Below are 27098 nucleotides of genomic sequence, written 5' to 3'. Positions count from 1 at the left end.
TAGTATGTGTTTCTTTGGTTTTGCGTCTAGTTCTCTGGTGTTCGCGTAGCGGGGAAATATGACATTTAAATTATGACATTTAAATAAGAGGGTGATTTTATGGTTGACTGTGTCACTTGGCCAAAATCGATGACGGCGGACACATGGTGTGCCCAAGAGACCTCCTCACACGGGTGAACCTTTCAATGCCAAGTGGTTGTAGAACTCACGGGTCTTGCCTCGGCTGGCTCCTTCCTCGTATGTTTCCAAAAGGGATTCCAAAATTTACCCAATTTTTCTCGTTCCTGAAATTACGTATAAAGAGTTTTTATTCTTGTGGCCATTATCAGTACTATTGTCAAAATAATTAATGAAGTCGGTAAATAACATTGGAAATACGACATCAAACTTCAGAATGAATATATATGGATTTGACGTATCACCTCTTCAGTGTTCCAATTATGTTCGATAAACTTCAGACTGTTGGAGATATGCCCAAGAGGCAATAATAAAGTTTATTATATCTTTGTGTTTGTGATAAATATTTGCATCCCATGCTATAATTGTATTAACCGGAAACATTAATACATGTGTGTTTTGTAAACATAAAAGAGTCCCCAGTAAGCCTCTTGTTAAACTAGCTTGTTGATTAATAGATGATCATAGTTTCATGATCATGAACATTGGATATTATTAATAACATGGTCATATCATTGGGTGAATGATGTGATGGACATACACTCATAGTAAGTGTAGCATATGATCAAGTCATTTAGTTCATTATGCTTCAAGCTTTAAAATACATAGTAACTTAATCCTTCGACCATGAGATCGTGTTAATCACCTATACCGGATGGACGCATTGATGAGACCAAACACTACTTCATAAATGGGTTGTTATAAAGGTGGCATTAAGTGTTCGGAAAGTATAGGGTTGAGGCACGTGGATCAATAGTGAGATTTGTCCATCCTAATGACAGATAGATATACTCTGGGCCCTCTCGGCAGAATGACATCCAATTAGCTTGCAAGCATGTGACTGGTTCACAAGGGATATCATATCACGGTACAAGTAAAGAGTACTTATCGGTAACGAGGTTGAACTAGGTATGGAGATACCGACGATCAAACTTCGGATAAATAAAATATCGCGAGACAAAGGGAATTGTTATTTGATATAAATGGTTCTTTCGATCACGAAGTTATTGTTGAATATGTGGGAGCTATTTTGGATCTCCAGGTCCCGCTATTAGTTATTGATCGGAGAAGAGTCTCGATCATGTCTGCATAGTTCTTGAACCGTAGGGTGACACACTTAAGGTTTGATGTCGTTTTAAGTAGATATGAAATATGGAATGGAGTTCGAATGTTGTTCGGAGTCTCGGATGGGATCCATGTCATCACGAGGAGCTCCGGAATGGTCCAGAGAATAAGATTCATATATAGGAAGTTACTTTCCAAGTTTGGAAATGATCTGGTGCATTTATGGAAGGCGCTATAATGTTTTAGAAACTTTAGGAATAAATAACTATGGAAGGTGGAATACCGGATGGACTGCACCAACCCTAGCCGACCAACCAAGAGGGAAGGTGGAGTCCATGGTGGATTCCACCACCTTGGCCAGCCAAAAGAGAAGGAAAGGGAGCAATCCCACTTCCCCTAGGTTTCCCCCTTATGGCAGTTTTTGGAGTTGGACTTCAAATTGGTTTTGGGGCAACCCTAGGAGGTTCCACCTATATAAAGAGAGGGAGAGGGGAGGGGGCCGGCCGCCACAGCAGCCGCACCACCCAAGGGCACCCAAGGCCAGCACCCCAAGTGCCCCCTCTCCCAAACCCTAGCCACTCCCTGCTCCATCTTTTCCCGCGGTGCTTACGGCGAAGCGCTGCCGGAGATCTCCACCACGACCGTCACCACACCGTCGTGCTGGCGGGATTCCGAGGAGGATCTACTACATCCGCTGCCCGCTGGAACAGGGAGAAGGACGTCGTCATCAACAACGAACGTGTGACCGAGTGCGGAGGTGCTGCCCGATTGTGGCACCGTCAAGATCTTCTACGCGCTTTTGCAAGCGGCAAGTGATCAACTACATCAACCACGAGATTTATCTTGTTAATGCTTAGTGATATTCAAGGGTATGATGATCTTCACCTCGTTGCTACCATCTACTAGATTAGATCTTGGCTTGTTATTCGTTCTTGCGGTAGGAATTTTTTTGTTTTCTATGCTACGAATCCCTACAGTGGTATCAGAGCCGTGTCTATGCATAGACTGGTTGCACAAGTAGAACACAATGGTTTTGTGGGCGTTGATTCTTTTGTTGTCTCTTGTTTATCGTGTACTTTGCATCTTGCGGGATGGTGGGATGAAGCGACCCGAGCTAACTTTACATGACCGCGTTCATGAGACCTATTCCATGCTTGACATGCAACTTGTATTGCATAAGTGGCTTTGCAGGTGTCAGTTTTTCTCACCATAGTTAAGATTCAATTTATAATTTTCAATTGACAACAATTATATCAGCGTTGTGGCTCATGTTCGTAGGTAGATTGGATCTTACTCGAAAACCCTAAACCACGTAAAATATGCAAACCAAATTAGAGGCGTCTAACTTGTTTTTGCAGGGTTTGGTGATGTGATATGGCCATGATGTGATGATGAATATGTATGAGATGATCATTATTGTATTGTGGCAACCGGCAGGGGCCTTATCATTGTATTTATATTTCATGTAGTAGTGTTATTTCAAAGTAGTTGTAATAGTTCCTACACGTGATGGACAACCATGAAGACGACGTCATTGACCTTGACGCTACACCGACGATGATGGAGATCTTGCCCGTTGATAATGGAGATCATGTCTGTGCTTTGGAGATGAAGATCAAAAGCGCAAAGATAAAAGGGTCAAATCATATTACATTATGAATTGCATGTGATGTTAATCCTTTTATGCATCTTATATTGCTTAGATCGTGACGGTAGCATTATAAGATGACCCCTCTCACTAAAAATCAAGATAATAAAGTGTTCGTCCTTAGTTAGCACCATTGCTAAGAATCGTTGTTTCGAAGCATCACGTGATGATCGGGTGTGATAGACTCAACGTGTGCATACAACGGGTGCAAGCCAGATTTGCACATGCGGAAACTAAGGTTTGACTTGACGAGCCTAGCATGTACAGACATGGCCTCGGAACACGGCAGACCGAAAGGTTAAACATGAATCATATAGATGATATGATGAACATGTTGATGTTCGCCATTGAAACTACATCATCTCACGTGATGATCGGACTTGGTGTAGTGGATTTGGTTCATGTAATCACTAAGACAATGCGAGGGATATTGTTTATTGAGTGGGCGTTCACCTAGTTAATTTTAAGAATTAATAGTAAACTCAATTTATCATGAACTTAGTCTAAACTCTTTGCAAATATGTTGTAGATTATGGCGACCCCTACCATCAACTTTAATTTGTTCCTAGAGAAAGAAAAGCTGAAAAACAATGGAAGAAACTTTACGGATTGGTTCCGTAACTTGAGGATTGTCCTCACTGCTGGACAACTGCTCTATGTGCTCGATGCACCGCTGGATGACCCACATGCAGAAACAGCTACCGACGAGACTAAAAATGTTTACCCCACTCAGAAGACACATTACTCTACAGTTTAGTGTGCCATTCTCCACGGTTTAGAATCGGAGCTTCAGAAACGCTTTGAGACCCACGACCCTCATGATATAATCAGTGAGCTCAAAATGATATTTGAAACTCATGCGGCCGTGGAAAGCTATGATGCTTCTAAAAAGTTCTTTAACTGTAAGATGAAAGATGGAAGCTCCGTTAGCGAGCACGTGCTCAATATGTCTGGGCACGCGAAGAAACTCCAAGACTTGGGAATAACGATTCCTAACGCCTTGGGGATTTATCGTGTTCTTCAATCACTGCCACCTAGTTACAAGAACTTTGTGAAGAACTATAACATGCAGTGCATGGACAAGACGTTACCTGAACTCTTCTCAATGTTGAAAACTGCTGAAGTGGAGATAAAGAAAGAGAACCAAGTGTTGATGGTCAATAAGACCACCAAGTTCAATAAGCAGGGCAAGCCTAAGGAAAATGGTAGATTCAAGAAGGGCGGCAAGAAAGCTGACGCGCCTCCTAATAAACCCAAGGCTGGCCCCAAACCTGGTATTGTGTGCTATTATATATGGATCTTGTTTATTGCAAAGCGGTTATTCATTCAAGTCTGAGAATAATGGTTGTTTGATTTATATTAATAATCTCTTTTATGGTCATGCACCTGAGATGAATGGTTTATTCTTGTTAAATATCGATAGTAGTATTACTAATATACATAACATTGATGCTAAACAAAAGAAATTAAGTGATAATTCTACATACATGTGGCACTGTCGTCTTGGTCATATTGGAGTGAAGCGCATGAAGAAACTCCATTCAGATGGATTACTTGAATCACTTGATTTTGAATCACTTGATAGATGCGAAGCATGTCTGATGGAAAAATGACTAAGACTCATTCTCTGGTATTATGGAGCGAGCTACAGACTTGTTGGAAATCATACATACTGATGTATGTGGACCAATGATGGGTGTAGCATCGCGTGGTGGTTATCGGTATGTTCTTACTTTCACAGATGATTTGAGTAAATATGGGTATATCTACTTAATGAAATATAAATCTGAAACTTTCGAGAAGTTTAAGGAATTCCGAAGTGAAGTAGAAAATCAACGTAACAAGAAGATTAAATTTATACGTTCTGATCGTGGAGGTGAATATCTAAGTTATGAGTTTGGCATGCATTTAAAAAAAATGCGAAATACTTTCACAGTTGACACCAGCGAGAACACCACAGCGCAATGGTGTGTCCGAACATCGTAATCGAACTCTCTTGTATATGGTTCGATCTATGATGTCTCTTACAGATTTACCGCTATCGTTTTGGAGCTATGCATTAGAGACATCAACATTCACTTTAAATAGGGCACCATCTAAATCCGTTGAAACGACACCGTATGAATTGCGGTTTGAAAACAAACCTATGTTTTCGTTCCTTAAAGTTTGGGGTTGTGAAGCTTATGTAAGAAGTTACAACCTGACAAGCTCGAACCCAAAGCGGAGAAATGCGTCTTCATAGGATACCCTAAAAAAACAATTGGGTATACCTTCTATCACATATCCGAAGGTAAAATATTTGTTGCCAAGAACGGATCCTTTCTTGAGAAGGAGTTTCTCTCGAAAGAAGTGACTAGAAGAAAAGTAGAAATCGACGAGGTTATTACTGAACCTTCTCTTGAAAATAAAAGTAGCGCAACACCAGAAGATGTTCTTGTGCCTCCTACACCGATTAGTGTGGAAGCTAATGATAATGATCATGAAACTTCGAACGAAGTTACTACTAAACCTCGCAGGTCAACAAGGGTTCGTGCCACTCCTGATTGGTATGATCCCGCGTTAAATGTCATGATTGTGGACAAAAATGATGAAGACCCTGCAACGTATGAGGAAGCAATGATGAGCCCAGATTCCAACAAAAGGCAAGAGGCCATGAAATCCGAAATGGGATCCATGTATGATAACCAAGTATGGACTTTGGTAGATTTACCTGATAGCCGCAAGGTTGTCGATAATAAATGGATATTCAAAAGAAAAACATATGTTGATGGTAATACTACTGTCTATAAAGCTCGACTTGTCGCGAAAGGGTTCCGACAAATTCAAGGAGTTGACTACGATGAGACTTTCTCACCTGTAGCGAAGCTAAAGTCTGTCAGGATATTGTTAGCAATAGATGCATTTTTTGATTATGAAATTTGGCAGATGTGTGTCAAAACGGCGTTCCTTAATGGTAACATTGAGGAAGAGTTGTATATGGTACAACCCAAAGGTTTTGTCGATCTTAAAAATGCTGACAAGGTATGCAAACTTCAGCGATCCATTTATGGACTAAAGCAAGCATCTCTGAGTTGGAACCGACGCTTTGATAAGGTGATCAAAGACTTTGGATTTATACAAATCTATGGAGAGGCTTGTATTTACAAGAAAGTGAGTGGGAGCTCTGTAGCATTCCTGATATTATATGTAGATGACATATTGTTGATTGGGAATGATACAGAACTTCTAAGTAGTGTCAAAGGCTATTTGAATAAGTGTTTTCAATGAAGGACCTTGGAAAAGCATCATACATTTTAGGCATCAAGATTTATAGAGATATATCAAGACGCTTAGTAGGGCTTTCACAGAGTAGATACCTGGATAATATTCTAAAGAAGTTTAGAATGGATGAGAGCAAGAAAGGGTTCTTGCCCATGTTACCAGGTAAGACCTTGAGTAAAACTCAAAGTCCAGCTACGGCAGAAGAAAGAGAAAATATGAACAAAATCCCCTATGCCTCGGCCATAGGCTCTATCATGTATGCCATGTTGTGTACAAGATTGGATATCGCACATGCTATTGGTTTGACCAGCAGATATCAAAGTGATCCAGGAATGGAACACTGGACAGTGGTCAAGAATATCCTAAAGTACTTGAAAAGAACTAAGGATATGTTTCTTTGTTATGGACATGACCAAGAGCTTGCTGTAACCAGTTACACCGATGCTAGTTGGAACACTGATCCGGATGAATCTAAGTCTCAATCCGGATACATATTTATTTTGAATGGTGCAGCAGTAAGCTGGAGGAGTGCTAAGCAAAGCGTTGTGGCGAAATCTTCAACTGAATCAGAATACATAGCTGCTTCGGAGGCTTCATCAGAGGCGATGTGGATGAAGTGTTTCATTACTGAGCTTGGTGTGGTTCCTAGTGCGTTGGACCCGATGACCATCTATTGTGACAACATGGGTGCCATAGCCAATGCACAGGAGCCAAGTTCACACAATAAGCTGAAGCATATAAAGCTACATTTTCATTCTATTCGTGAGTATGTCGAAGACGGCGACATAAAGATTTGCAAAGTACACACTGATCTGAATGTGGCAGATTCGTTGACTAAAGCTCTCCCAAAGGTGAAATATGACCTACACCAAAACGCCATGGGTGTTAGGTACATTACTATGTAATCTAGATTATTGACTCTAGTGCAAGTGGGAGACTGTTGGAGATATGCTCAAGAGGCAATAATAAAGTGGTTATTATTATATCTTTGTGTGTTTATGATAAATGTTTGCATCCCATGCTATAATTGTATTAACCGGAAACATTAATACATGTGTGTTTTATAAACATAAAAGAGGCCCTAGTAAGCCTCTTGTTAAACTAGCTTGTTGATTAATAGACGATCATAGTTTCATGATCATGAACATTGGATGTTATTAATAACAAGGTCATATCATTGGGTGAATGATGTGATGGACATACACCCATAGTAAGCGTAGCATATGATCAAGTCATTTAGTTTGTTGTGCTTTGATAACCCACAAGTATAGGGGATCGCAACAGTCTTCGAGGGAAGTAAAACCCAAATTTATTGATTCAACACAAGGGGAGACAAAGAATACTTATAAGCCTTAACAACTGAGTTGTCAATTCAGCTGCACTGGAAAAGCACCGGTAACAGGGGTGATGTGAAAGCAGCAATAATATGAGAGCAATAGTAACGATAACATAGCAGCGATAGCGAGTAACACAGAGGCAATGACACCAGAAAATAGTTGATACTACTTCTAATGGCATATAGGACCGAGTGAGTATTTGATGATGAAAGATGGACCGGGGTTCCCAGCTATCTACACTAGTGGTAACTCTCCAATAACAAATGTTGGGTGAATAAATTACAGTTGGACAATTGATAGGATTGAAATAGCATTAAGACAGAACATCCAGTCTATTAATTATACGTAGGCATGTTTTCCATATATAGTCATACGTGCTCGCAATGAGAAACTTGCATAACATCTTTTGTCCTACCAGCCGGTGGCAGCCGAGCCTCAAGGGAATCTACTGGTAATTAAGGTACTCCTTTTAATAGAGCACCGGAGCAAAGCATTAACACTTGGTGAAAACATGTGATCCTCATATCTAAGCCTTCCCCTCCGGTTATCCCAGTTGCTGTCACTCTGGGGCCTCGGGTTCCGGACATAGACATGTGCAAACAACTTATAGATACATGATACGTCTCAAACGTATCTATAATTTCTTATGTTCCATGCTACTTTTATGATGATACTCACATGTTTTATACACACTTTATGTCATTATTATGCATTTTCCGACACTAACCTATTGACAAAATGCCGAAGAGCCGATTCTGTTGTTTTCTGCTGTTTTTGGTTTCAGAAATCCTACAAAGGAAATATTCTTGGAATTGGACGAAATCAACGCCCAGGGTCTTATTTTTCCACGAAGCTTCCAGAAGACCGAAGGGGATACGAAGTGGGGCGACGAGGCGCCGACACCACTGGGCCGCGCGGCATGGGTGGGGCCCGCACCGCCCTATGGTGTGGGGCCCCCACGCCGCCTCCAACCCTACCCTTCCGCCTACTTATAGCCTTCGTCGCGAAAACCCCTGTACCGAGAGCCACGATATGGAAAACCTTCCAGAGACGCCGCCGCCGCCAATCCCATCTCGGGGGATTCAGGAGATCGCCTCCGGCACCCTGCCGGAGAGGGGAATCATCTCCCGGAGGACTCTTCATCACCATGATCGCCTCCGGATTGATGTGTGAGTAGTTCACCCCTGGACTATGGGTCCATAGCAGTAGCTAGATGGTTGTCTTCTCCTCATTGTGCTATCATGTTAGATCTTGTGAGCTTCCTATCATGATCAAGATCATCTATTTGTAATGCTACATGTTGTGTTTGTTGGGATCCGATGAATATGGAATACTATGTCAAGTTGATTATCAATCTATTATATATGTGTTGTTTATGTTCTTGCATGCTCTCCGTTGCTAGTAGAGGCTCTGGCCAAGTTGATACTTGTAACTCCAAGAGGGAGTATTTATGCTCGATAGTGGGTTCATGCCTCCATTGAATCGGGGACAGTGACAGAAAGTTCTAAGGTTGTGGATGTGCTGTTGCCACTAGGGATAAAACATCAATGCTTTGTCTAAGGATATTTGTGTTGATTACATTACGCACCATACTTAATGCAATTGTCTGTTGTTTGCAACTTAATACTGGAAGGGGTGCGGATGCTAACCTGAAGGTGGACTTTTTAGGCATAGATGCATGCTGGATAGCGGTCTATGTACTTTATCGTAATGCCCTGATTAAATCTCATAGTAGTCATCGTGATATGTATGTGCATTGTTATGCCCTCTCTATTTGTCAATTGCCCAACTGTAATTTGTTCACCCAACATGCTATTTATCTTATGGGAGAGACACCACTAGTGAACTGTGGACCTCGGACCATTCTTTTACATCTGAAATACAATCTACTGCAAACTCTGTTCTTTACTGTTCTTCGCAAACAAACATCATTTTCCACACCATACGTTTAATACTTTGTTTACAACAAGCCGGTGAGATTGACAACCTCACTGTTAAGTTGGGGCAAAGTATTGTGATTGTGTTGTGCCGGTTCCACGTTGGTGCCGGAATCCCTGGTGTTGCGCCGCACTACACTCCGTCACCAACAACCTTCACGTGTTCCTTGACTCCTACTGGTTCGATAACCTTGGTTTCATACTGAGGGAAAACTCGCTCGTTGTACACATCACACCTTCCTCTTGGGGTTCCCAACGGACGTGTGTTAACTACCACGCCAACAAAGCAAGGATTTTTCCGGCGCCGTTGCCGGGGAGATCAAGACACGCTGCAAGGGGAGTCTCCCACATCCAATCTCTTTACTTTGTTTTTGTCTTGCTTTACTTTATTTTATTTACTTGCTTTGTTTGTTCTCTATATCAAAAATACAAAAAAATTAGTTACTAGTTTTACTTTATTTACTGTCTTGTTTGCGTTCTCTATATTAAAAACACAAAAAAATTAGTTACTTGCATTTACTTTATTTACCTTTTGTTTATTTCATCATGTTTTCTCCTAAATACACTCTGAAAGATATACCGGTAGGACAAGGGTCTATCATTGGAAGGGATAATATAGAAGCATTTTTCACCCATGTTAGTATGAATGAAGATTTTGAAGATACACTCTTGGTAAAAGTTGCTCCTACTTATGAAAGTGCTACTGCCTGTTTAATACGCATGTTGGAAACTAGATTTGTTAATCTCAATCCTATAATCCAGCATATGTTTCTTACACTCTCTGATATGGAAAGGGGAGAAAAGAGAGATTTTGTTTTAGATGTCCTTCTTAGAGAATTTGGTGATATAGCTAAAGAAGCTAGAAAAGTTTTTATTAAGCATAAGAGGCTTGGTCTTTTCACCGACTTTGCAAGAACACTTGAAAATATGGACATGGATAGAATAAAGTACACTAATAATGTTAATGATGGTGGGGAGATTAAAGTACCGATACCTAGTAAGCTCCTAGGAATGCATGAAGCTCTAGAAAATAACTATGCTTGGCTTGTTCCTGAAAATTTGTTTGATGAGGATAGTAAGCCTAGGAGCAACAAAAGAGGAGTTACTTACATATACAAGATACAATGCATTGTTGAGAAAACTCCCAACTCCCCTGATTATGATGTTGATGCTTCATCTCTTGATGTTACTTGATTCACACTTTCTGCGCCTAGCTGAAAGGCGTTAAAGAAAAGCGCTTATGGGAGACAACCCATTATTTTACTACAGCACTTTTGTTTTATATTTGAGTCTTGGAAGTTGTTACTACTGTAGCAACCTCTCCTTATCTTTATTTTATTGCATTGTTGTGCCAAGTAAAGTCTTTGATAGTAAGGTTGATACTAGATTTGGATTACTGCGCAGAAACAGATTTCTTACTGTCACGAAATTTAGCAGCCCCGTCTGTAGGTAACTCAGAAAAATCTGCCAATTTACGTGCGTGATCCTCAGATATGTACGCAACTTTCATTCAATTTGAGCTTTTTCATCTGAGCAAGTTAAGTGCCCCAGAAAAATTCGTCTTTACGGACTGTTCTGTTTTGACAGATTCTGCCTTTTATTTCGCATTGCCTATTTTGCTATGTTTGATGGATTTCTTTGTTCCATTAACTTTCAGTAGCTTTGTGCAATGTCCATAAGTGTTAAAAATGATTATGTCACCTCTGAATATATAAATTTTCAATTATGCACTAACCCTCTAATGAGTTTGTTTTGAGTTTGGTGTGGAGGAAGTTTTCAAGGGTCAAGAGAGGAGGATGATACAATATGATCAAGAAGAGTGAAAAGTCTAAGCTTGGGGATGCCCCCGTGGTTCATCCCTGCATATTTTAAGAAGACTCAAGCATCTAAGCTTGGGGATGCCCAAGGCATCCCTTCTTCACCGACAACTTATCAGGTCACCTCTAGTGAAACTATATTTTTATTCCGTCACATCTTATGTGCTTTACTTGGAGTGTATGTTTGTTTTATTTTTGTTTTTGTTTGAATAAAATCGGATCCTAGCATTCTTTGTTTGGGAGAGAGACACGCTCCGCTGTTGCATATGAACACATATGTTCTTAGCTTTACTTTTAATGTTCATGGCGAAGGTTGAAACTGCTTCGTTCATCATTATATGGTTGGAAACAGAAAATGCTTCATGTGGTAATTGGTATAATGTCTTTAATAATTTGATACTTGGCAATTGTTGTGCTCATATAGATCATGTTTAAGCTCTTGCATCATGTACTTTGCACCGATTAATGAAGAACTGCATAGAGCTTGTTAAAATTTGGTTTGCATGATTGGTCTCTCTAGAGTCTAGATATTTTCTGGTTAAGGTGTTTGAACAACAAGGAAGACAGTGTAGAGTCTTATAATGCCTGCAATATGTTCTTATGTAAGTTTTGTTGTACCGGTTTATACTTGAGTTTGCTTCAAACAACCTTGCTAGCCTAAGCCTTGTGTTGAGAGGGAATTCTTCTCGTGCATCCAAATCCTTGAGCCAAAAACTATGCCATTTGTGTCCACCATACCTACCTACTACATGGTATTTCTCTGCCATTCCAAAGTACATTACTTGAGTGCTACCTTTAAAATTCTATTCTTTGTCTTTGCAATATATAGCTCATGGGAAAATAGCCTTAAAAACTATTGTGGTAAATAATATGTAGCTTATGTATCATATTTCTTATAAGTTGCTTGTTGAGCGGTAACCATGTTTCTGGGGACGCCATCAACTTTTACACCTTTGTTGAATATCATGTGAGTTGCTATGCATGTTCGTCTTGTCTGAAGTAAGGGCGATTTTCATGATCAAATGGTTTGAGTATGCATATTGTTAGAGAAGAACATTGGGCCGCTAACTAAAGCCATGAATCATGGTGGAAGTTTCAGTTTGGACATCAATCCTCAATCTCTTATGAGAATTTTATCTGTTGTTGAATGCTTATGCATTAAAGAGGAGTCCATTATCTATTGTATATGTTGTCCGGGTATGGATGTCTAAGTTGAGAATAATCAAAAGCGAGAAATCCAATGCGAACTTTCTCCTTAGACCTTTGTACATGCGGCATAGAGGTACCCCTTTGTGACACTTGGTTGAAACATATGTTATGCAATGATAATCCGTGTTAATCCAAGCTAATTAGGACAAGGTGCGAGCACTATTGGTATTCTATGCATGAGGCTTGCAACTTATAGGATGTCTTATACATAACACATATGATTTATTACTACCGTTGACAAAATTGTTTCTATGTTTTCAAAATGAAAAGCTCTAGCACAAAAATAGTAATCCATGCTTCCCTCCGTGAAGGGCCATTCTTTTACTTTATGTTGAGTCAGTTTACCTACTTCTTTCTATCTTAGAAGCAAACACTTGTGTCAACTGTGTGCATTGATTCTTACATGTCTACCTATTGCACTTGTTATATTGCTTTATGTTGACAATCATCCATGAGATAAACATGTTGAAGTTGAAAGCAACCTCTGAAACTTATATCTTCCTTTGTGTTGCTTCAAAGCTTTCTACTAAGAATTTATTTCTTTATGAGTTAACTCTTATGCAAGTCTTATTGATGCTTGTCTTGAAAGTACTATTCATGAAAAGTCCTTGCTATATGATTTAGTTGTTTATTCATTGTCTTTACCATTGCTTCGAATCACTGCATTCATCTCATATGCTTTACAATAGTATTGATCGAGATTATGATAGCATGTCACTTCAGAAATTATCCTTGTTATCGTTTACCTACTCGAGGGCGAGTAGGAACTAAGCTTGGGGATGCTTGATACGTCTCAAACGTATTGATGTCTACGGGTGCTTCTATTCTTGTAGACAGTGTTGGGCCTCCAACAGGGAGGAAGAGGTCAAAGATATCCCTCTCAAGCAACCCTGCAATCACAAAGCAAGAAGTCTCTTGTGTCCCCAACACACCTAATAGGTGCACTAGTTCGGCGAAGAGATAGTGAAATACAGGTGGTATGAATGAATATGAGCAGTAGTAATGGCGCCAGAAAAGTGCTTGCTGGCGTGCAGATGATGGTAGTAATATTGCAGGAAGTAAGATGCAGTAAAACAGTAAACAAACAGCGATAGCAGTATTTAGGAACAAGGCCTAGGGATCATACTTTCACTAGTGGACACTCTCAACATTGATCACGTAACAGAATAAATAAATAGATGCTAGACTCTACACCCTCTTGTTGGATGATGAACACCACTAAGCGTGTAGGATTACACGAACCCTCAATGCCGTAGTTAACAAGCTCCACAATATTCAATGTTCATATTTAAATAACCTTAGAGTGCATGACAGATCAACATAACCAAACCAAGTACTAACATAGCATGCACACTTGTCACCTTCACACTACGAAAGGAGGCATAGATCACATCAATACCATCATAGCAATAGTTAACTTCATAATCTACAAGAGATCACAATCATAGCCTACGCCAAGTACTACACGATGCACACACTTTGTCACAATTACACCGTGCGGGAGGAATAAACTACTTTAATAACATCACTAGAGTAGCACACGAGATAAATTGTGATACAAAACACATTGCAATCATAAAGAGATATAAATAAGCACTTCACTAAGCCATTCATAACGGTGAATAAGTATTCCGTGAAATATAGCCTAAGCGACCCACACGGTGCACACACTTGTCACCTTTACACACGTGGGACAAGGAGTCTCCGGAGATCACATAAGTAAAATCCACTTGACTAGCATAATGACATCTAGATTACAAGCATCATCATATGAATCTCAATCATGTAAGGCAGCTCATGAGATTATTGTATTGAAGCACATAGGAGAGAGATGAACCACATAGCTACCGGTACAGCCCCGAGCCTCGATGGAGAACTACTCCCTCCTCATGGGAGACAGACAACGTTGATGAAGATGGCGGTGGTGTTGATGGAGAAGCCTTCCGGGGGCACTTCCCCGTCCCGGCGGCGTGCCGGAACGGAGACTCCTGTCCCCCAGATCTTGGCTTCGCGATGGCGGTGGCTCTGGAAGGTTTTCTCTGGTTTCGTCGAACGTGATAGGGTTTTCGCGACGGAGACCTTAAGTAGGCGGAAGGGCGGCGTCAGAAGGGGTCTGGGGCCACCAGACACTAGGGCGGCGCGCCCCCCTCCTGGGCCGCGCCGCCACCATGTGTGGGCCCCCTGTGGCCCCTCTGCGGCGGCTCTCGGGTGTTCCGGAAGCTCCCGGGGATTCTAAGATGCTCGGGCGTTGATTTCGTCCAATTCCGAGAATATTTCCTTACTAGGATTTCTGAAACCAAAAACAGCAGAAAACAGGAACTGGCACTTCGGCATCTCGTCAATAGGTTAGTTCCGTAAAACGCACAAATATGACATATAATGTGTATAAAACATGTAGATATCATCAATAATGTGGCATGGAACATAAGAAATTATCGATACGTCGGAGACGTATCAGCATCCCCAAGCTTAGTTCTGCTCGTCCCGAGCGAGTAAACGATAACAAAGATAATTTCTGGAGTGACATGCCATCATAACCTTGATCATACTATTGTAAGCATATGTAATGAATGCAGCGATCAAAACAATGGTAATGACATGAGTAAACAAATGAATCATAAAGCAAAGACTTTTCATGAATAGTACTTTCAAGACAAGCATCAATAAGTCTTGCATAAGAGTTAACTCATAAAGCAATAAATCAAAGTAAAGGTATTGAAGCAACACAAAGGAAGATTAAGTTTCAGCGGTTGCTTTCAACTTATAACATGTATATCTCATGGATAGTTGTCAATGCAAAGTAATATAACAAGTGCAATATGCAAGTATGTAGGAATCAATGCACAGTTCACACAAGTGTTTGCTTCTTGAGATGGAGAGAAATAGGTGAACTGACTCAACATAAAAGTAAAAGAAAGGTCCTTCAAAGAGGAAAGCATCGATTGCTATATTTGTGCTAGAGCTTTTGTTTTGAAAACATGAAACAATTTTGTCAACGGTAGTAATAAAGCATATGTATCATGTAAATTATATCTTACAAGTTGCAAGCCTCATGCATAGTATACTAATAGTGCCCGCACCTTGTCCTAATTAGCTTGGATTAACACGGATTATCATTGCATAACATATGTTTCAACCAAGTGTCACAAATGGGTACCTCTATGCCGCCTGTACAAGGGTCTAAGGAGAAAGTTCGCATTGGATTTATCGCTTTTGATCATTCTTCAACTTAGACACCCATACCGGGACAACATAGACAACAGATAATGGACTCCTCTTTTAATGCTTAAGCATTCAACAACAGATAATATTCTCATAAGAGATTGAGGTTTTATGTCCAAACTGAAAGTTCCACCATGATTCATGGCTTTAGTTAGCGGCCCAATGTTCTTCTCTAACAGTATGCATACTAAAACCATTTGATGGTGAAAACCGCCCTTACTTCAGACAAGACGAACATGCATAGCAACTCACATGATATTCAACAAAGAGTTGATGGCGTCCCCAGGAACATGGTTATCGCACAACAAGCAACTTAATAAGAGATAAAGTGCATAAGTACATATTCAATACCACAATAGGTTTTAAGGCTATTTTGTCCCATGAGCTATATATTGCAAAGGCGAATGATGGAAATTTAAAGGTAGCACTCAAGCAATTTACTTTGGAATGGCGGAGAAATACCATGTAGTAGGTAGGTATGGTGGACACAAATGGCATAGTGGTTGGCTCAAGGATTTTGGATGCATGAGAAGTATTCCCTCTCGATACAAGGTTTAGGCTAGCAAGGTTATTTGAAACAAACACAAGGATGAACCGGTGCAGCAAAACTTACATAAAAGACATATTGTAAACATTATAAGACTCTACACCGTCTTCCTTGTTGTTCAAAACTCAATACTAGAAATTATCTAGACTTTAGAGAGACCAATTATGCAAACCAAATTTTAGCAAGCTCTATGTATTTCTTCATTAATAGGTGCAAAGTATATGATGCAAGAGCTTAAACATGAGCACAACAATTGCCAAGTATCAAATTATTCAAGACATTTTAGAATTACTACATGTAGCATTTCCCGTTTCCAACCATATAACAATTAATGAAGCAGTTTCAACCTTCGCCATGAAAATTAAAAACTAAGAACATATATGTTCATATGAACCAGCGGAGCGTGTCTCTCTCCCACACAAGAATTTATTCAAACAAAAACAAGAAACAGAAACAAACAGACGCTCCAAGTAAAGTACATATGATGTGACCGAATAAAAATATAGTTTCAAGAGAAGGAACCTGATAATTTGTCGATGAAGAAGGGGATGCCTTGGGCATCCCCAAGCTTAGATGCTTGAGTCTTATTGAAATATGCAGGGATGAACCACGGGGGCATCCTCAAGCTTAGACTTTTCACTCTTCTTGATCGTAGTATATCATCCTCCTCTCTTGACCCTTGAAAACTTCCTCCACACCAAACTCGAAACAAACTCATTAGAGGGTTAGTGCATAATAAAAATTCACATGTTCAGAGGTGACACAATCATTCTTAACACTTCTGGACATTGCCCAAATCTACTGGAAGGTAATGGAACAAAGAAATCCATCCAACACAGCGAAAGAGGCAATGCGAAATAAAAGGCAGAATCTGTCAAAACAGAACAGTCCGTAAAGACGAATTTTAAAGTGGCACCAGACTTGCTCAGATGAAAATACCCAAATTGAATGAAAGTTGCGTACATATCTGAGGATCACGCACGTAAATTGGCAGATTTTTCTGAGTTACCTACAGAGAATTCTGCCCAGATTCGTGACAGACAGAAATCTGTTTCTGCGCAGTAATCCAAATCTAGTATGAACCTTGCTATCAAAGACTTTACTTGGCACAACAATGCAATAAAATAAAGATAAGGAGAGGTTGCTACAGTAGTAACAATTTCCAAGACTCAAATATAAAACAAAGTACTGTAGTAAAAAAAAACACATGGGTTATCTCCCAAGAAGTGCTTTCTTTATAGCCATTAAGATGGGCTCAGCAGTTTTAATGATGCACTCGCAAGAAATAGTAGTTTAAGCAAAAGAGAGCATCAAGAGGCAAATTCAAAACAAATTTAAGCCTAACATGCTTCAGATGAAAAGGAATCTTGTAAATAAACAAGTTCATGAAGAGCAAAGTAACAAGCATAGGAAGATAGAACAAGTGTAGCTTCAAAAATTTCAGCACATAGAGAGGTGTTTTAGTAACATGAAAATTTCTACAACCATATTTTCCTCTCTCATAATAATATCCAGTGGCATCATGAGCAAACTCAACAATATAACTATCACATAAAGCATTCTTATCATGAGTCTCATGCATAAAATTATTACTCTCCACATAAGCATAATCAATTTTATTAGTTGTAGTGGGAGCAAATTCAACAAAGTAGCTATCATTATTATTCTCATCATCAAATATAGGAGGCATATTGTAATCATAATCAAATTTATCCTCCATAACAGGCGGTACTAAAAGACCAATATCATTATAATCATCATAAATAGGAGGCAAAGTATCATCAAAGTAAATTTTCTCCTCAATGCTTGGGGGACTGAAAATATCATGCTCATCAAAGCCAGCTTCCCCAAGCTTAGAATTTTCCATATCATTAGCAACAATGGTGTTCAAAGCGTTCATACTAATATGTTCCATAGGTTTTTTAATTTTCGCATCAAACCATCCATGTCTTAAATCAGGAAATAGAATAAGAAGCTCATTGTTGTCCATTATGCCTAACTAGTGTAAACAAGAAACAAAAAGATGCAATTGCAGGATCTAAAGGAAATAACTTCGAGCACACATACAACGGCAACAGAAAAGTACTTTACCTGGGACCGGAGTATGAGTGCCTTTTACCTTTCCTCCCCGGCAACGGTGCCAGAAAAGTAGTTGATGTCTACGGGTGCTTCTATTCTTGTAGACAGTGTTGGGCCTCCAAGAGCAGAGGTTTGTAGAACAGCAGCAAGTTTCCCTTAAGTGGATCACCCAAGGTTTATCGAACTCAGGGAGGAAGAGGTCAAAGATATCCCTCTCAAGCAACCCTGCAATCACAAAGCAAGAAGTCTCTTGTGTCCCCAACACACCTAATAGGTGCACTAGTTCGGCGAAGAGATAGTGAAATACAGGTGGTATGAATGAATATGAGCAGATAGTAACGGCGCCGAGAAAAGTGCTTGTCGGCGTGCGAGATGATGGTAGTAATATTGCGGGAAGTAAGATGCGATAAAACGATAAACAAACAGCGATAGCGATATTTAGGAACAAGGCCTAGGGATCATACTTTCACTAGTGGACACTCTCAACATTGATCACATAACAGAATAAATAAATAGATGCTAGACTCTACACCCTCTTGTTGGATGATGAACACCACTAACTGTGTACGATTACACGAACCCTCAATGCCGGAGTTAACAAGCTCCACAATATTCAATGTTCATATTTAAATAACTTTAGAGTGCATGACAGATCAACATAACCAAACCAAGTACTAACATAGCATGCACACTGTCACCTTCACACTACGAAAGGAGGCATAGATCACATCAATACCATCATAGCAATAGTTAACTTCATAATCTACAAGAGATCACAATCATAGCCTACGCCAAGTACTACACGATGCACACACTCGTCACCATTACACCGTGCAGGAGGAATAAACTACTTTAATAACATCACTAGAGTAGCACACGAGATAAATTGTGATACAAAACACATTGCAATCATAAAGAGATATAAATAAGCACTTCACTAAGCCATTCATAACGGTGAATAAGTATTCGTGAAATATAGCCTAAGAGACCCACACGGTGCACACACTGTCACCTTTACACACGTGGGACAAGGAGTCTCCGGAGATCACATAAGTAAAATCCACTTGACTAGCATAATGACATCTAGATTACAAGCATCATCATATGAATCTCAATCATGTAAGGCAGCTCATGAGATTATTGTATTGAAGCACATAGGAGAGAGATGAACCACATAGCTACCGGTACAGCCCCGAGCCTCGATGGAGAACTACTCCCTCCTCATGGGAGACGACGAGCGTTGATGAAGATGGCGGTGGTGTTGATGGAGAAGCCTTCCGGGGCACTTCCCCGTCCCGGCGGCGTGCCGGAACAGAGACTCCTGTCCCCCAGATCTTGGCTTCGCGATGGCGGCGGCTCTGGAAGGTTTTCTCTGGTTTCGTCGAACGTGATAGGGTTTTCGCGACGGAGAGGCGGAAGGGCGGCGTCAGAAGGGGTCTGGGGCCACCAGACACTAGGGCGGCATGCCCCCTCCTGGGCCGCGCCGCCACCATGTGTGGGCCCCCTGTGGCCCTTCTCTGGCGGCTCTCGGGTGTTGTGGAAGCTCCCGGGGATTCTAAGATGCTGGGCGTTGATTTCGTCCAATTCCGAGAATATTTCCTTACTAGGATTTACTGAAACCAAAAACAGCGAGAAAACGAGAATCGGCACTTCGGCATCTCGTCAATAGGTTAGTTCCGGAAAACGCATAAATATGACATATAATGTGTATAAAACATGTAGATATCATCAATAATGTGGCATGGACCATAAGAAATTATCGATACGTCGGAGGCGTATCACGTATCTATAATTTCTTATGTTCCATGCTACTTTTATGATGATACTCACATGTTTTATACACACTTTATGTCATTATTATGCATTTTCCGGCACTAACCTATTGACAAGATGCCGAAGAGCCAGTTGCTGTTTTCTCGTGTTTTGGTTTCAGAAATCCTACAAAGGAAATATTCTCGAATTGGACGAAATCAACGCCCAGGGTCTTATTTTTCCACGAAGCTTCCAGAAGACCGAAGGGGATACGAAGTGGGGCGACGAGGCACCGACACCACAGGGCCGCGCGGCCTAGGTGGGGCCCGCGCCGCCCTATGGTGTGGGGCCCCCGCGCCGCCTCCAACCCTAGCCTTCATCGCGAAAACCCCTGTATCGAGAGCCACGATACGGAAAACCTTCCAGAGACGCCGCCGCCGCCAATCCCATCTCGGGGGATTCAGGAGATCGCCTCCGGCACCCTGCCGGAGAGGGGAATCATCTCCCGGGGGACTCTTCATCACCATGATCGCCTCCGGATTGATGTGTGAGTAGTTCACCCCTGGACTATGGGTCCATAGCGAGTATCTAGATGGTTGTCTTCTCCTCATTGTGCTATCATGTTAGATCTTGTGAGCTGCCTATCATGATCAAGATCATCTATTTGTAATGCTACATGTTGTGTTTGTTGGGATCCGATGAATATGGAATACTATGTCAAGTTGATTATCAATCTATTATATATGCGTTGTTTATGTTCTTGCATGCTCTCCGTTGCTAGTAGAGGCTCTGGCCAAGTTGATACTTGTAACTCCAAGAGGGAGTATTTATGCTCGATAGTGGGTTCATGCCTCCATTGAATCTCGGGACGATGTGACGAAAGTTCTAAGGTTGTGGATGTGTTGTTGCCACTAGGGATAAAACATCAATGCTTTGTCTAAGGATATTTGTGTTGATTACATTATGCACCATACTTAATGCAATTGTCTGTTGTTTGCAACTTAATACCGGAAGGGGTGCGGATGCTAACCTGAAGGTGGACTTTTTAGGCATAGATGCATGTTGGATAGCGGTCTATGTACTTTGTCGTAATGCCTCGATTAAATCTCATAGTAGTCATCGTGATATGTATGTGCATTGTTATGCCCTCTCTATTTGTCAATTGCCCAACTCGTAATTTGTTCACCCAACATGCTATTTATCTTATGGGAGAGACACCACTAGTGAATTGTGGACCCCGGTCCATTCTTTTACATCTGAAATACAATCTATCGCAAACTGCGTTTCTTTCTTGTTCTTCGCAAACAAACATCATTTTCCACACCATACGTTTAATCCTTTGTTTACAGCAAGCCGGTGAGATTGACATCTCACTGTTAAGTTGGGGCAAAGTATTGTGATTGTGTTGTGCAGGTTCCATGTTGGCGCCGGAATCCCTGGTGTTGCGCCGCACTACACTCCATCACCAACAACCTTCACGTGTTCCTTGACTCCTACTGGTTCGATAACCTTGGTTTCATACTGAGGGAAAACTCGCTGCTGTACGCATCACACCTTCCTCTTGGGGTTCCCAACGGACGTGTGTTAACTACCACGCCAATAGCAATACAATCTAGGCAACAATTATAGAGCTTAAATCTAAGATCATGCCACTCGTGCACTAGTGACAAGCATTAAACACAACAGGATTGTAGCAACAATAACTTCACAAACTTTATAGATAGACTGATCATAATGTAACAATTCATCGGATCCCAATAAACACAACACCGATTACATCAGATGGATCTCAATCATGTGAGGCAGCTCATGAGATCATTGTATTGAAGTACATGGGAGAGAGAGTACCAACTAGCTACTGCTAGAACCCGTAGTCCATGGGGGAACTACTCACGGAGCATGATGGAGGCGGTGGCGTCGATGGAGAAGGCTTCCGGGGGTCAATCCCCGTCCCGACAGGGTGCCAAAACAGGAACTTCTGACCCCCGAAACTAGGTTTCGCGATGGCGGCGGCGCTCCTGGAGTCTTTCTGGAATATGATCTGTTGATGTAGGGTTTTCGCGTCGCGAGGGAATATATAGGCGAAAGGGTGGCGCGAGGGGGTGCCCGGGGGGCCCACCCCATAGGGCGGCGCGCCCCCCTCCTTGGCCGCGCCGGCCTATGGTGTGGAGGCTGTGGGCCTCCCCCTGGCTTGCCCTTCTGGCTCCGTGTGTCCCTCGGAAAAATAGGAGGTTTGGCTTTTGTTTCGTCGAATTCCGAGAATATTGCCCGAACAGCTTTCCTGGAACCAAAAACAGCAGAAAACAGGAACTGTCACTGTGGCATCCTGTTTATAGGCTAGTCCCGGAAAATGCATAAAAATATTATAAAGTGTGAGCAAAACATGTAGGTATTGTCATAAAACTAGAATGGAACATCAGAAATTATAGATACGTTGGAGACGTATCATGCTTCAAGCTTTAAAATACATAGTAACTTAATCATTCGACCATGAGATCATGTTAATCACCTACACCGGATGGATGCTTAGATGACACGAAACACTACTTCGTAAATGGGTTGTTATAAAGGTGGCATTAAATGTCCAGAAAGTATAGGCTTGAGGCATGTGAATCAATAGTGGGATTTGTCCATCCTAATGATGGATAGATATACTCTGGGCCCTCTCGATGGAATGACATCCAATTAGCTTGCAAGCATGTGAGTGATTCACAAGGGATATCATATCACGGTACGATTAAAGAGTACTTATCGGTAACGAGGTTGAACTAGGTATGGAGATACCGACGATCAAACTTCGGATAAGTAAAATATCGTGAGACAAAGGGAATTGTTATTTTATGTAAATGGTTCCTTCGATCAAGAAGTCATCGTTGAATATGTGGGAGCTATTATGGATCTCCAGGTCCCGCTATTAGTTATTGGAGAAGAGTCTCGATCATGTCCGCATAGTTCTCGAACTGTAGGGTGACACACTTAAGGTTTGATGTCGTTTTAAATAGATATGGAATATGGAATAGAGTTCGAATGTTGTTCGGAGTCTCGGATGGGATCCAGGACATCACGAGGAGTTCTGGAATGGCCCGGAGAATAAGATTCATATATAGGAACTCACTTTCCAAGTTTGGAAATGATCTGGTGCATTTATGGAAGGCGCTAGAATGTTCTAGAAACTTCCGAAATAAATCACTATGGAAGGTGGAGTCCCGGATGGACTCCACCAACCCTAGTCGGCCAACCAAGAGGGAAGGTGGAGTCCATGGTGGACACCACCACCTTGGCCGGCCAAAGGAGAAGGAAAGGGAGCAATCCCACTTCCCCTAGGTTTCCCCCTTATAGCAGTTTTCGGAGTTGGACTTCAAATTGGTTTTGGGGCAACCCTAGGAGGTTCCACCTATATAAAGAGAGGGAGAGGGGAGGGGGCCGGCCACCACATCAGCCGCACCACCCAAGGGTACCCAAGGCCGGCACCCAAGGCCGGCACCCCAAGTGCCCCCCTCTCCCAAACCCTAGCCACTCCCTCCTCCATCTTCTCCCGTGGTGCTTACGGCAAAGCACTGCCGGAGATCTCCACCACCACCGTCACCATGCTGTCGTGCTGGCGGGATTTCGAGGAGGATCTACTACATCCGCTGCTCGTTGGAACGGGGAGAAGGACATCGTCATCAACACCGAACGTGTGACCGAGTGCGGAGGTGCTGCCCGATTGTGGCACCGTCAAGATCTTCTACGCGCTTTTGCAAGCGGCAAGTGATCGACTACATCAACCACGAGATTTATCTCGTTAACGCTTAGCGATCTTCAAGGGTATGATGATCTTCAACTCGTTACTACCATCTACTAGATTATATCTTGGCTTGTTATTCGTTCTTGCGGTAGATTTTTTGTTTGTTTTCTATGCTACGAATACCTACAGATGATGTGTACACCAGTGGAGGTGGTGAATAAGTAGCATAGTAGGACTGGTGCTCTTCTTTTGTGCTTTTTTTTCTTGGGGTTGTCTGTGGTGGGCGTTGTCTTCTTCATGGTAAGAGGAGAGAACAGAGAACGATAAGCTCTTTGGTTGGCACAGGGAGGCCGACAACTGGAGTGAGCCCTTGTTCATTGTAAGAAGGGTTTGAGCATTCGATATCGGTTGGCCTACAAGAAACACAACAACATATATGGAGTCAGAGAATCACATAGAAAAGATAACAAACAACGGGTGGCTTAAGACATGACATGCAGGGTTCAAAGAACTTCCTTTGCATGAAGGACATGAAGTAAACCCGACACAGGATTAGAAGAACTTCCATAGCAAAACAAAAACATGTGATGCGGACAATGACGGGGCCAACAAAGATGGCATAACATGAATATTCAGCATGCAAGATACAAAATTAAACTAGAGGAAACAAAACAATTGCAGCAAAAACGCTGAGCATGTGCTTAAGCATCGAGGCCAAGTGGTGTCTGCACCTCTAGAGGTAGGGACAAAAGTGATGATCTAAGATCACACTATACCTAAATCACCAGAGAATAAACTTGAGAAATAGTCTATAGTGCACCATCTCGGTTTTACACGAGATATCTGATCCACGAGCCATTGGTTTCTATGTCATGTTTGACAATCTGGATCCTGGTCTACCTGCGGAGGAGTGGGGTGGATCAGATAGGGGCAACGACCTCTCGTGTCAGCAGTTATCGTGGCTTCTTGTGCGGCTACCATGGAAGCTTTCCTGGCGTGGTGGGCTGGAGAGTCCTAGTCAGTTCGGCCTCCAGCGGCAGCGTGTGCCATAGGGCAGGGGCGCTGTCTAGCGGCGTCAACGGTGGGCCTCGCGAGGGCTATGTGGATCACTGCCCTCAATAGGGATCAATAGTTACGGGTGATGACGTATTCTGAAGTCATAATATGAGGTGCTAGACCAGATGTTTGTATGCTCTTGTTTCGCCATAGGGTGACTTAGTGATTCCCTTGTAATTAATTGGTCGGTCGTTGCTTGTGTTGTTAGGGCAGAAGACCGTGATGACATGTTCTTCACGCATTGTCAAATTTGTAGGTGTTGAGTGGTGGCTTCAGATATTTTGATGTATGTTCTTGCCATATCTTTGTTGAATAAAATCTGAAAGTTCATATGCATCTCTTCGATGCAGAGGTCGAAGGTCTCATTCTCCTTTTCAAAATAATGGGGCTACCTGGGTAGTCAGGCTTGGTCGGAGATAAGGATTGGGCCACCATGGGCAGTCGAGCTCGGACAATGACGATGTTCAGATGGTGGAACAACTTAGCGAAAGATGTCGGTGAGACGTGGCATGCGATGCTTTGATCCTGGTTTTTACCTGAGCCGATAGCTCATGTTTGCGGGCGTCTCTTCCCTCTTGAGGCATTATCGTGCCATCAAGTGCTTGTCCCCCTCCCCTATTTTCTCCCGGTGAAACCTTAGCAAATGATGATGATATCGAGGCCATGCCCCTCTTTGAGTCAAACACATCTAGAGGGTCCTGTGGTACTAGTACATCAGTGGAGATGGTGGAGCAGCTTCATGTTGCACGAACTCTTCAGCGAAGTGTCAGGTCATGCCTAGATGGTAGGTGCTACTCTTAGGCATGCTTGTTTCTCGCATGTGATATGCATGACAGATCTTCCGGAGGCTTCAAGATGTGCTGGCTGACGAGACTGGGTGGCATGGTGGCGAGGGGTCTCAGTGACAAGTGTGCATGATTAGGTGATCGTGCACTGGGCGGTGGTGATGTTTGGCACCTTGGTGTTGTCGGTGGCTATCCTGGCGAGGGCCTTCACTTAGAGTTCTATACCCCGGAGATGGGTTTGCGGAAGATGGCGGAGACAACTTCCGGAACGTGTGCATGAGGCACCATCTCTCTAGGTTTGTCTTGTGAGCTAACGATGGTTGTTGCTAGGGAACTAGCCCCCGTTGTTTCCCTATCATTGTGCTATTGGGTAGTGTGGTGTCACATTTTTTGGCGGCTTCGTTTTGTATGTTAAGGTTTTTTGTTGAATAAATGAAATAAAGGTCGTATGCATCACTTCAATGTAGAGGCCGGGTACTTCCCCTTTTCTCAAAAATCCTAAGCCAATAGTTAAACTTGGATGTGGTTTTGTTGTACATTATGATGTAGTGGTTTGAATAATAAAAGATTCCCTTATAAAAAGTAATATGTTGTTGAGTAACACAACATGGGTAATCCTAAATGGGTACAAGCATCGAGCAATATGTGTCCATTACCTCAAGATTGTAAAAGTCACCATCAAAAAACAAAACTGAATGTGCTATGGTAGTTGTATGCCCATAAATTCTTAAGCCAGCCATTACCTCAAGATCATCAAAACCCCACTCAAAAGACAAATATCATAACACCAGCCACAACATGAGACTACCAAAAGACTGCCAAATCTTTTGGTTCCCCTGTCAGGCTAGTAGTAAAAGTTGAAACTTGTGATCTAAACAGGTAACTCATAACACGGCTCGAGCTCCCTAACAAGCCGAGCCAACTTTTAATATCTAAGGCCGTTTACTAACCAAGCTTAACATCATGAGTTAACGAGTTACACAAAACTCGCTAAGCTCGGTCAACGTCAATGTCCCCGAGCCTAACCCATCTAGACATGAAATCATTTCATTGGTAACTGAGTAATATAGAATGTTGTGTCTCTGTTTTTTTGTTCACTATGCAATCCAATTATAACTATTTTGATACATCATACTTGCTCATATTGTTTATTCTAGATGTCGGCGTAATGGGACCATGGTCCACACGATTACGCCGCGGCGCGCGCGGGCTCCAACCCATGGCATATCGGATGCAACCACGATAAGCAATCCAAGTATGACTCGTGGTAAAAACGGCCTAACTGCACTAAGGTTTACGCTTTGACATCAAGCACTCCCAGACGGAGACACGTCTGGACGAACAGATAGGACAAGCTGTGCAAAGAGCTGCCCAGGGCCTCCTCCCGGGAACGTCACGTGGAGAAAGGCTAAGGACGAGGAAGCGGGGAACCCAGGCCAAGGCGTATGGCTCGGATCGCCCCAGAAGGGCTCAAGAGCC

This window comes from Lolium rigidum, chromosome 4, assembly GCF_022539505.1.
Source record: "Lolium rigidum isolate FL_2022 chromosome 4, APGP_CSIRO_Lrig_0.1, whole genome shotgun sequence".
NCBI classification, from domain to species: Eukaryota; Viridiplantae; Streptophyta; class Magnoliopsida; order Poales; family Poaceae; genus Lolium; species Lolium rigidum.
This window is presented reverse-complemented; position numbering follows the sequence as displayed.